At 42.8% G+C, this 13,962-nt stretch overlaps 1 protein-coding gene across 2 annotated transcripts in view; it reads right to left on the bottom strand.

Moving 5' to 3' along the window:
* The window catches only part of LOC122791812 (signaling lymphocytic activation molecule-like), a 528,221-nt gene that overhangs the window by 425,185 nt on the left and 89,074 nt on the right, over positions 1 to 13,962 (bottom strand). The window lies entirely within an intron of this gene.

Genomic DNA, 13,962 nt, shown 5'->3' with positions numbered 1-13,962 from the left:
TTCCTGCAGTGGGTTTTGTCACCTTGTCTAGTACTGGCTACTATGGTGACACTAGTATTTGTTACAGATTTCATGCTGCCCCTATATGTGTCTACTATCTGCTGACATCCCATTCAGCCACCTGATTCCCTTGCATGATCACATCCCTACCATAGATACAAGTAACAAAACATACTACTCCATTCAGCAATTGATAGGGAAAGTGACTTACCTTGTGGCTGTGCCAGTATTGAGGATGGTGCTGGAGGGCTGACTATGTTGGATGCACATAGTGCACTCCCTATACATGGTTAAGCACAGGTAGTGTCATGTTCAGCATCCCTTTTACTGTATGTGTGAGTCAGAGAGAGAGATGTCATTCCCTGGGTTCCTACTGTTTCAGTGAAAGTGCTATGCGTTGCCTCTTTGCCAAGGCCTGGGCATACTGGGCATGCCTCCATCTGCCTACTAGGGCAGGCTCAGGTTGTTCCTCATCCAAGTCACTCTGTGCCTGTGCAGGCCTTGGCAATGGTGGGGGGCTGTGTGGCCCTGCCCCGTGCTGTTCCTGCTGCAGCTGTTTCCACAGGATCATATTGTGTAGCATGACACATATGATGACAATTTGGGTACATGTAGCTGGTGAGTACAGCTAAACCGGATATGTCCAGGCACCGGAACTTTGACTTGAGCATCCCAAACACATGCTCTGTTATGATTCTGGTCTGTGCATGTGCCTAATTATGGAGTTCTTGTTCAGGTGTGTGTGCATTTCTGATGGGTGTCATCAGCCATGTCTCCAGTGCATAACCAGCATCCCCCATTAGGTGGCCATGAGGGATGTCCCCATTGGCAAATCTCTGGTACAGCTGCGTCATATGCCAGATGTGGGAGTCATGATAGCTTCCAGGGCAGCCAGCACACACATTCATTATAATGCCCTGGGCATAGCACATGACCTGGCAGTTGATGGAGGGGAAGCCCTTGTGGTTGATGTAGACCCTACCCTGCTCACTGGGTGGTGCTTTGATGTGTATGTGCGTACAGTCTATAGCACCCACTACCTCAGGGTATTCTGCTATTTGGTGGAAGAGATGTATATTGCTGGTCAATACCTCATGGCTGTTGTGGAAATATACGTGCTCACCGGCATGTACTGACATGGCATCCAGGAACTGGTGGAGTACGCTGGATGCTGATGCCTGTGAGATTCCCAATGATATCCCCAGCTGGCCTTTGGAAGGTACCTGTGGCTAGTATTCTTAGGCCTACACATACCTTGGTATCCGCTGGGATGGGTTCCCCTCTGCTGGTTCTGTGTGTGAGGTGTGGCTGGCACAGCTCAACAATTTGCTTTAGGAGGTCTCTGTCCACCCTATAGCGCTCCACTATCTCCAGCTCATGTAGCCCCTGGTAGGTTACCCTAGGTCTGTACACTCTTCTCCTTCTCCTCACTGTGGGTTGGTCATCAGCATTCTCATCCTCACCACCCTCAGCCTCTTCCACATGTTGATTTATGAGAGCCAATGCAGCCCATATCATTTTGTTGCTTTTATTTGGTAAAAGTTCCCTGCTTATGTACACCAGTGGTGTAGAGTATGTGGGAAAAACAGAGTGAAAGGTGTTTGCATAGTTTACAGTAGTGTTCTGGGCTGGGCTGGGCTGCTGCCTGTGTAGTTGGCTGATTCTGATACATTTCACCTGCCAGCTATTCTAGTTCTCCTTGATTACCTTTCTACTGCTGTTTTCCCTTCCCATTGCCTTCCTGTTTAAGCCCAGGGGGACACCACAGAAACACAGTGCTCAGATGTGCATGGAGCTGATATTTCCTGTTTTCCTTTTTTTTTCATTTAAAACACAGTGTGCGGCACGCACATGCGCTTAGGCAATGTAAAGAGTGCTTGGCAGCTTCAGACACACCCCCTTGCTTAGCTCTGCTAAGCTAAGGGCAAACCCAAGCCACAGGGCTCCAATAAACTTACAGTATGCCTGACACACCCCTCTATGATGTCAGCTAGCTCTTAGGCTTGCACCATGGCCTTCCTGCACCTACACGGTTGGGTGCAGGCTAGCCATGAGGGGAAATCTGGGATTCAGTATCATTCCCCTCATTTGCATAAGATTGCCTGCTAATGCCTAGTTACAAATCTGACACTGAGCCTTCCCCCTTAGCAACCACTATTCACTGGCCATGTTGTCTTCTGCCTGCCATTGAGTATAATGGCAAAATTGTGATTTTGGCTAGAATGCTTTTTTCAAAGTTTTTTTTTTATTTTCAGGCCAATCCCATTTACGCCCCGCTGCCCTTTGCTGAAACTGCCGAAATTGGCCAAAAAAAAAATGAAAGTTATTTTTTTTTTATTGTTGCAACTGTTTTCCATGCCAATGGCCATATATTTGGCTGCTGGCATGCTTTATATGTTATATACACCCTTTGTTTGGAGCTGTCATGGCTCCGTTTTGTAGTTTGCAGAAATGTACTCGGATACTGAGTACATTTCTGCAGATTATACTAGTCCTGCATGGCTGGCTGCCAACTTCCTGGATCACAAATTCACCTCATTTGCATGGTTTCACCTGCAAATGGGGTAATTTGCATACAGGAGCTGTGTCTGTGCAGGAGAAGTACAGGAGCACTCGTGCACATCCTGGAGCTTGTTCCTGGTTCTCTCGGCGGCCATATTGCCTCCAGCAGCTCCTACACTATTCCTGCATGCTGTGCAGAGCTTTCTGAATCCTGGGGTATGTCTTTCACTTATTTCTTCAATGTTTGTTTAAAGTTAAATGTATGACTTAAAGCAAGTATGTATGCTTCAGACAGTTATATAACACTACTAGTTTCAGTTTGTGTTTTTATTTATGTTCAGGCAATACTGACAAAAAAAATTAATAGTTTAGCCTCCAGAATATAACCATAACAGATTTCAGTTTATCTGTGTTCAGGTAACATTGTCAAACTGTTCTTATTTTTTCAGACAACTGTACAACAGTAGTAGTTTTCAGTTTATCTGTGTTCAGACAATACTGACAGGAAAACAGATTTCAGTTCATTTTTTATCAGTGTTCATGTAACACTGCCAAAATATTCTCATGTTTTCAGACAATTCTACAACAGTACTAGTTTCAGTTTATCTATGTTCAGACAATACTGACAGAAAATGGTACTAATTTAAATTTCTCAAAGCAGCTGCAGTCTCTGGTGTTGGGAGCTCCCATTGTCTGTACATCACAACTACATAGTGGGTCTGGTTTGTTCCCCTCCCCATACTTGAGAGCACTAGCACAGTAGCACTAGCTATTGCTTTGTTAAGCAAACAAGTATTTGTAGTGTCATTGGTTGAGCTCTGCATCGGTACTGGCAGCTGCACTGTATCCCCCCATGACTTCCAAGTTATTCTTCTCTCCTCCCCTACTACAGTGTTTAAATTAGGCTGCATGTAAACTTATTTTAACTCCCCCTCCCCATTGTGTTAGTTACCCTACTTACTTGTTAAATGTCTGTCTAGTCAAGTATCTCCCTAGTCTAAATTCTCCTGATTTCTGCCTGCTTCTTTTGACTGTAGGACTCACTCATATTTTACTTACCTATCATCCTGTTCCCAGGTCTCTGATTGCTTTTGTAGACTTTGTTATTGCTTTGTCTGTATACTGTGCCCTTCCTCTCTCCTGTCTTCCATCTCTGTTCTTTACCCTTTAATAATGTCCAGTTTATCTACTTTCTGTGCTTCCTACTGCTGGTTATTCTTTCCCTAGCCTGCTCTCCTTCTCCACCCTATCCTGCTGTGCTGTTTTACCTTCCTATACCTCAGATTTTCTCCCTCTGCCTTAAATCCATACTCTCCTGCCTCTCTGTATCCTGACTCACCTCTATAGCTCACTGATTGTTTTCTTAAGGAATCTTGTCACTTCTTGTAGTCACTCACTGTGGGTATCAACCCACTCCATTCGTTCTCCTCCCACCCCCATATCATTTCTTTTATACCTAACCACTTGTCAACTTCTCCCCTTCCAGTTCCTCCCCAACACTACATCTCACTTCCTGCCTCTATCAGAAAATCCCCCCTCTCCTATTACAACTCCAATCAGACACAGCTACAAATATCACCCTTATATACATCCCACTATTTCTTAAACTAAGTATAATCCCACTGCCTTTATAAACCTCCACAGGTTTACCCAAACTATAACCACCTCCACTAGAATTGACAAAACATCCAATCACCAGTCCATCTTAGACTGGATCCTGGTATCTGACCCCAATCTTACACAACAATATGGCTGTCTTCCAGATACCCGTGACCATCATCCTACCTACCATCCTACCTACCAAATTAGGAACAAATGTCAAACCATCACACATCCAGCCCAACTACTAAAGGCATCCATCTACACACTAATAGTCTTCAACCTACTCCTTCTTTCCAATCTGTCCTCCTATCACACGCAACTTGATAACCATACCCCATCCCCATGGCAAACAGAATCCACAGCTAATCTCATTAAACTAAAAAACTTCCCTATATCACCATCCGACTTTACCACACCCCAACCTTTCCCTTACTCATGCAACAAACCAACCATAAAAACTAACCCTCTCTCTCTTCTCAAAAACACACTAAAATAATTCACAAATTTACCAAACTCTATCTACACCTACTCCAAAAACTCACTTGCACTGGAGATGTCCACCCCAATCCAGGACCCAAAACACTTGTCAATCCTAACTCAAATCGGCTAAATCCCCTATACCACAGACCATCTTCAGCTCTCTGCTTCCTAAACATTAATGCTAGAAGCATACTTAAGAAAATCCAGGACCTACATGCCCTATTGGCACTAATCAAACCGGATATTGTGGTGTTAACTGAAACATGGCTCAAACCAAACCATCATGACAATGAGATTACCACCCCTGGCTACAATATTATCCACAAAGACAGAGTACAGAAAAAGGGAGGTGGTGTTGCAATAATATTCCAAAACCACCTCACCATAGAACAACTAGATTACAACATCCAAGATGTCAAAGATGTGAAACTAACCCTTGCCAGATTAAAATAAACTCCAATAAACACATAGTTATTGCAGGTGGCTACATCCCACCAGGCAATAATATCACTCTAATGGAAAACCTACTTAATTGGATGTCCAACTCCATTCCACATGAAACCATACTAATAGGAGACTTTAATATTGACTGGCTCAACTGCTCCAGGCATAATCCCACTGCCTTTATAAACCTCCACAGGTTTACCCAAACTATAACCACCTCCACTAGAATTGACAAAACATCCAATCACCAGTCCATCTTAGACTGGATCCTGGTATCTGACCCCAATCTTACACAACAATATGGCTGTCTTCCAGATACCCTAAGTGACCATCATCCTACCTACCATCCTACCTACCAAATTAGGAACAAATGTCAAACCATCAGCCAACCTATCCTCAGAGCAGTTCCTAACAAAAAGACCTTCATACCCACTGACTTCATCAATGCACTAAAAAACTGCAACTGGACTCCCCTAAAGCAATTATCTCTAGACAAGGCAGTTGAATACTTCAGCACAACCTTCCTAAAAATCCTGGACCAATATGCACCCTCCTGAGCCATTAGAATAAAAACTAATTATGCCCCATGGCTAACAAATCCCTCTAAAACCATAATGAAAGAAAGGGACAACACCTGGTCTCAATATCAAAAAAACAAAACCACTACCTTAAGATAAAATTACCTACAGCTCCAAAGCCAAAAAACATATCAAACTAGACAAATCTAACTACTATCAAAACATCCAAGAAAAATATGCTCATAACCCCCAAAAATTCTGGAACGCAATAAATTGTATACTGTACCCAGGAAAGTCCACTACACCAACCCCTGTGCTACCAAATAATCATGAAAACATACCCACACAATTTAATAAATTCTTCACTGAAACAGTCCAAACCCTTGCCAATGCCCAAAATAATAGTACTACCCACCCCACACCAATAACTACTACAACCCACCCCAATACACAAAACAATACCCCCAGTTTTCAACTTCACCCCGTGTCCACCAAGGCAATTTCTAAACTCCTTAAGAAACTTAAACCAACCACTCTAGCAGCTGATAAGCTACCAGTAGACTTGCTTCAAATATGAGCTGAAGCTATAGCCTATCCAGTCTCCATTCTCATTAATAGATCTCTGTCAGAAAGCAAAGTACCAGCCTCTTGGAAGACCTCCCATATCATCCCACTGCACAAAGGAGGTAACTTCTTAGAACTTACCAACTATCGCTCTATAGCTATCTTACCACCGTTATCCAAAATATTAGAAAGAGTAGTTCATACTCAACTTATGCAACACCTCCAGAATAACAACCTACTCTCCATATCCCAGCATGGCTTTAGACCTTCCCACAGCACCACAACAGCATTATTATCATTTACCAACATAGTTAACCACCACAGAAAAAAGAGTCTATTTACATCTTCCATATTCTTACACTTATCAAATGCCTGTGACATGGTAAACCACAGCATGCTTCTTGCAATTCTTTCTACCCTAAATATAAGTCCCTCCTGTGTATCATGGTTTAACAGCTATTTGTCAGATCGACATCAAGCTGTCCTATGGCAAGACCAATTGTCCCCCCCTGCTACCAGTAACTATAGGAGTCCCTCAAGGGTCTATCCTCAGCCCACTGTTGTTTTCCCTATTTACTAACCAGATAGCTTCATCCTTACCAACTGCCTCAGTAGTACAATATGCTGATGACACCACCCTTATATGTGCTGCCCCCACCCTAAGTGAACTACAAACCCTAACCTAAAACACCTTCACCCTAGCCGAAACCTGGTTCACTAACATGAAACTTTTTCTTAACCCCCAAAAAACAAGGTAGATCTCCTCCCCTGAGCAACAACTTCATCATCAACTCCAAAGAAAACATTCAAATTAGTCCAACCACACACACTAAACTGCTAGGCATAGAGATAGACAATAACCTGAAATTTGACATCCACATAGCACAAACCATCAAGAAAGTTAATAAAAAGCCAGTAACAAACAGTTTATGATTAAACATACCAAAGTTACCATCGCTAGGACTCATCTCCTATCCACCCTCCTCTACGCCTCTCCCATCTTGATTAATCTACACCAAACCGAACTAAATAAAATGGAATCTTGCTATAATAAGATTGCCAAGTTTGCTTCTGATAATTCTTACAGGTCCCACTACTAGATATCCCTAAAACAGCTTAACTGGCTTGAGTTGCCTCATATACTCATGCTGAATCAACTCTCTCTAGCTCACAAGCTCTATTACCTCCCTGAGTTAACCCCAGCACTTCGGCATTTAATACAGCCTGACATTCCCACTAGAACCCTATGATCTAACAGCCAGAATCTAATAACTGTCACCCAACATAAAAACAACGCTGGTAAATCACTCTTTGCCAGCACCATTGCCAAAACCTGGAACACACTACCAATCCATATAACTTCTACCACCTCCTTCAATCATTTCAAAAAACTCCTTAAATCCTACTACTTAACTAATCGGCTATGCTCATGTTACACTACAGGTTAATCTATACCAATCTAATTGTGTGTCACATGTTCAGATAATTATAAACAGATTTGCCCTAAAAAGCTTGTAAACCCAGATACTGGTTAAAAAAAAAACTTTATTTTTTTAAGTTTTTGACTATGTACCTTATGAAGCTTGGCGCAAGGCCGGCGTAAGGCTTGCGCCGGCCGTGCGGCATATATACGGAGTAGTAGCACTACATGCATAGTAATGAAAGTGCGCAGCTGCCACAGCCACATGCATAGGAAACGTGTGTGAGTGCAGGGGGCATATCGAAGTTGCACACGGAGGCGTGTCAATGTCATCTGTCGATGAGCAACCTAAACTGCTGAATATTATATTCCGCCTGCAATAGTAATCGCACCTATCAGTGTCCGTGGATAGTGAAACGTATGCAAAGCATGCAAGATAGTTCTTGCGAACAGAAATTGAAGAAGCAAACAAAAAATGCATGGTAGGGAATAATGGGTCCCTAACTCTTGAATGAATGACATGGAAAACTGTGTGACCGTAGTCCAACGTAGTGTAGATAGCTATACCATGTGTAAGTGAAACGCATCATATGTTAACTCGCCGCCAGTAGGTACGTCCAGCCCAATGGAGAGGGTCACCAGGTGACCCATAATGTGAGGGAGGGGACATAGCTGGGCAGATGTGTCCATAACACAATACATGAGGAGAAATGTAGATATAAGTAACGACCGTATGTCCGAATCATATCCCACAAGGCATGTGATAGTTACATACAAATGGTATGTCCATATGTCATATACCAAATGTGATAGGAAATAGAATACTCATGTAAACGAGACAGAAGGAGCATATAAACAGCCATAGCAGTAAGGACACATGTAGTCTGAAGGATCAGTATGATCCGCACTGTTGACTAACATTACCACCTGTCCCACTTAGCGAGCGACAGTCCCTGCATGGGCGGATGTGTCCTGACACAAACCTGTAAAAATGCATGTGTCCAGAGAGTATAGGACATATTAATTATGGCTGAGACGATATGATAGTTACATTAAACAGTTTCTCTGTACGTATATGACATAAATGTCATAAGAAACAGACTAAGACACCTAAATGTTACAAGAATAAGCTGAGATACAGGCAAGAAGTGTAAGTTTTATCTGCCAAATTGACCATGGGTATGTGCTGGCCTGTAAAATGTGCTGTGTCCACCGCAAATGTCACACTGTGGCCAATTGAAAAGGTGGAAACCCCACCGTCGACTGTGGGGAGGCATTGTCAACAACAGTAGTATATGTGTAAGGAATAGCTGGGACATAAGAAAAGGTGCCATCCTACCAATGAGCACAACAGGCTGGCAAAATCCGGAAGTCAGCGGTATAAGCCGAATCTGTATGTGATAGTCGAACGGGTAGTACCCGGGTATACCAACCAAGTAATGAAAGTTAAGTATGGGCGTGTACCCATGTGCATGAGGTATAGCATGTGGAACGCAAACATGGCAGGGTAGTCCACACAACCAGAAAGGTACCTGAAACATGTAGGGTATTCATTGTGTTACTCAGGCCGTGTCATGGGCCAACAAACAAAGTAGTGATCTATGGGGTGTGAGGAATGTGCGTGTGAGGGGTAGATGGGTAATGATAAAATCCTCAAAGGCGAGACTGTGTGGTATGCAGAAAAGGTGAACCGGAGGTGTACGAGGGGGCAGCGGCCGAAGTTGAAAGAAACACAAACATGTAGAAACAGCTGCAAGACAAGCAGACAGGCCATAGTGTAGAACACAATCCCACAAACAGATGAATATGGAAATGTGCGATACAAATGTATAGATATGTCACCGTCACATACCCACAAATTGGTCCAGATGGAACTGGCCATAGCAAATGCAACACACCTGGATGCATAATGGACTACCCAGCATCCCCTCCACATGACACAACCCGCTCCCATACCAGAACGTCCACCAAATCCAGCCATACTTGGCCTACTGGTCCATTGCAGACCCAGCTACACATAGTGGCCCCTATGCATATGTAGTAGGTATTGTCACCCTAGGCAGCATCAGAATTGGAAACCATGTATCCCGTGCATGCAAAACCCCCTGCACATTTTCAGAAATCCAAAACAATCGTCGGGATCGGTTTTGTTTTATTCTTGCACAATGTTTGGGATATCCCTCATGGGATAACTAACCTGTGTAAATAGTAGAATGGGCATGAACACACGATGTCCAATCTGGTAGATATCAGGACACAAGTCTGAACGTGCAGTACAGGTCCATGACACTGTCCAGCCCAAAGTGGTCATGCATAACCTACTACCCAGGATAAAACACCTTTCCGTGACGCACGTGGCCCAACACGAATAGGAGGGGAGAATATATTGCACACATTTGCATAGTGGCAAACAGCATAAGGGTGACGAAGACAAACAGGATAACCCTGATCAAGTGTGAGGGACACTTACTGTGTGCAGGCATGACCGACCATACCTGTCAACCTGTGTGAGCAAGATATCTGGATAGAGCTGTGAATATAAGTGAGACAAAGGTAGGGACAATCTGTAAAGATAGCTCTTAGAAACAGATAGAATAACGGTCTGCACGTTGGCATTAATGTCCGGAAGAGTATGACCTCTGATACCCAACTGTCTGACATCACGGTCCAACTGCAGTCTTTAATGATGACCTACTGCCATACCTGAACACAACAGTGTATGACAGAGGTCCGTACCATACCCCTCAACTGTCCAGATATTCGCAGAATGACCAGAGTTGTGCCTCATATCATTGGTGTGTGCTTCCGAAAATCAGCACCATTCTGGTAAATCGCCGTGGATGGACGTCACTAAATAATGAGAAATAATTGAGTGTAAGACTCCACATCCCTCAGAATATTCATCCTAATGCAAAACCTATTATGCTATCAGTGGTCCGTACCATACCTCTCAACTGTCCAGAGTTTCACTAGGGTTACTACCTGTCCCACCTTAAGAGGGACAGTCCCTCTTTGGTCAGTTGTGTCCTGCAAAAAGAATTGTTAAAATGGGAAGTGTCCGGAGATGTTAGGACAAAAGTATCGCCTATATTTTATGTAATAGTTGCATAAAACAGTTATCCTGTATCAGAAACAAGCTAAATGTGACAAGAAACAGAATAAGCAACTAAAATGCTACAAGAATAAGCTTTTATTTAGGCAAAGAAGTGAAGTTCTGTTATGTGTAGTAGCCGTGGGTATGTTTCGGCCTGCAAAATCTGACATTTGTACCAAACATGTCCCACTTTGGGCATTTGAAAAGGTGGCAACCCTAATTTACGCAGAATGACCAGAGTTGTGCCTCATATCGTTGGTGTGTGCCTCCTAAAATCAGTACCTGTCTGGTAAATAGCCGCGGATGGATGTCAGTAAATAATGAGAAATAATGGAGTGTAAGACTCCACATCCCTCAAAATAGTCATGCTAATGCAAAACCCATTATGCTATCAACGTTCTACGCTTGTAAGAGCAATAGTTAAAATGTGTCCCTATTTCTCCCCCCCCATCAGTTAGGCTTTGTGGAGATTTTGTGCTGTAAGAGGTTGAGAGATATGGCCCGTACATATTTACAGTAGCAACCTGTCACATTTGTGCAATGTACAACGGCATACCTGTAGGCATTTCATGTCCAAACTAATAATCCCCGTATGACTGAATACAGGTAATAGTCAAATGTGGGTGGGAACATCCCCACCGGGGAGTATGGAGTGTAACAATCCCACCCATAATATGTATTGCCAACAGAATAAGCTGCTGACAGGTGCCCAAACACCAGTGTCTGTAAATATAGGTAAAATTTCATAATAGTGAGAAAATCCCTGTCCATGTACTTCGTCTGACATTGAACTCAACCAGGGAAGTTCCATTCACCAGGCGGACAAGCCTAAACCCAGATCACAATATGAACACCCTGACAATTAAGAGCTGTATGTGCCAGGACTATAAGCCTTGGTTTTCTGCATATCCTTGGAGTGAGTAACGATGCAGCCGGGGTCCCCAGCAGTAGGCAATAGGGAGTGTGTAATATGTAGTACCGTGTTTTTCCCAGCAGGAGAATGGATGCCTGTGTTGTAAGCGAAGGGGTGAGGCATATGTGGATGTAGCGAAGTATTATGGGTGTGCATATCAATGAGGCAGAACACCAATAGAATAGTGGTGCTGGCATCCGGCCAACGTGAATGCAGTCTCGGTTGACCTACGACCACAGCACATCTAACTTGAAAGTGTAATGAATGTGTTCGTGCTGTAAACACACTTAAATATGTAAAGGTGATTGTGTGTTCCGCATATGTTCGTAAACCGGAATACAGATATGTAACAGTTACGGTCACAATTAGGAAAGGCCACGTAAGCACAAATATTCATTAAACAAATGTAACCCACAATAAGGATATGCATGTGTGCCTGCGCGTGTGTAATCCACTCACAGTATAGCAAATGAATGCTGTTTCTCCACGTTTTATATATATATATATATATATATATATATATATATATATATATATATACGGGCCATACCTGTTAACCCTGTAAAGTAAGAAACCGGACAAAGCCATGAAAACAACTGGTACAAATAGAGGCAATTCCCAGATATAGGCCCAACAGACATAGAAAGTGGATAGAATAACAGCAGTGTCACTAGCATGGATTGTTTGAATGGTATGAGGTAATAACCTCGGTTGCTTGTCGTTATTTTCCAATGACAGTCTTTCATGATATGCCACCAAATTGCCAGATAGACACAAGGGTATGGAAAATGGACCAAAGATAAGAGGCAAACATCCGTACATTCTGCGAAAACCTGTACAGTTGAAAGGTATTAAATATCTGTGTATACACATATATCCACAGAGTTAAACCAAAGCAATGATGACATTAGGAATGTACGGACATATGTATATATGTACATAGATATATTTATACACACACGATACATGAATAGAGATATACACAACAAACATATGTTCCTGTAGATATAACACATGTACATAAATAGGTCGCGGAATAGCTATTATGGATAGACAGACATGCATGAAAGGTGAACACTGCTGCTGCCAAAACCATTGCCCGGACAGTACCAGTGTGAAAGACCTGCAAATTCTACACTTGAAACATGGATATTGGTGTATGCAAAAGAAATCACAGCTGCAGCTACGATATAGCTGTGCATGCAACAGTAGCAGGTGCAAGGGTATTAACACATGGGTTGATAGAATGTATGACGTACGACCGATATCTGGAGAGTAGAGAGTGCTTAGACGTGTCTTCATATTTATTATCGCTCACATCAAACATGTCTAATGAGTTCTGTGGAGGGGTGTCAGGAATGCGAATCATGGGTATGCAGAAATGGGCCTAGGTGTTGGTTGGCACAGATTTATTAGGTACGCCCCATGAGAGTGATCAATATACCTATGTGGGTATAGCACACGCCTATTTTCTCCAAAAAGGTTGAACCCATCTACTGGATATAGTGTAAACCATCGGGGGAAGACGTAGGGAATTATATTAGTGTCATGTAGGCAATAATCATGGATGGACATGCGGACGACCAAGAAGGTAACCATACCTTTCAACCTTTCAGAATAAGACAGCTGGACAAAGGCATAGTACATGAAAGACAAATAGGGACTATATTAATTATACCCCACACAAATTCAGACCGTTGATAGAATAATGGCAAAGTCAGGGGTACGAATTAGGGTTGCCACCTTTTCAAATGGCCAAAGAGGGACATTTTCTGGACACACATCAGATTTGACAGGCTGACACATACCCATGGTCAGTACAAAGGACAGAACTTACTTTGTTGCCTAGATACAAGCTTATTCTTGTAGCATTTTAGTTGCCTATTCTGTTTGTGATGACAATTAGGTATTTCAGATACAGAATAACTGTTTTATGCAACTATGACATAACATATAGGACATAATTATGTCCTACCATCACAGGACATTTGCCAATTATAATATATTATGTCAGGACACAACTGCCCAAAGAGGGACTGTCCCTTGCAAAGTGGGACAGGTGGTAACCCTAGTACGAATGGCATGAGGGTTAGTAATCATGACATACAAATTCAGTTCTTATTATGTAACTGCACAGTCCATAATGCCTTGCCAGGATTGTACCAGAAGGGCACAATAGTATGACAAAAGTAACATAATCATCGGTCAAACCCCGGGACGTTGACCCGTAATGTCTACAGGTGGAAGGTATGAAGGTAACCTGACCTACAGAAATGTACAGAACTAGTGATACTAGGTGGACAGGTGAGAAGACAGACTTTAGGACAAATGTCAAAACATGTACAAGTCGAAAGCATGTACCTCGACAAATGGGAATGACAACGTATGCCCTGTAAAAGTCAATGCGGAAGGTAATAGACGCCAA

Source organism: Protopterus annectens, chromosome 17.part0 (genome assembly GCF_019279795.1).
Source record: "Protopterus annectens isolate FY-2018-M chromosome 17.part0, PAN1.0, whole genome shotgun sequence".
Classification (NCBI taxonomy): Eukaryota; Metazoa; Chordata; order Ceratodontiformes; family Protopteridae; genus Protopterus; species Protopterus annectens.
This window is presented reverse-complemented; position numbering and strand designations above follow the sequence as displayed.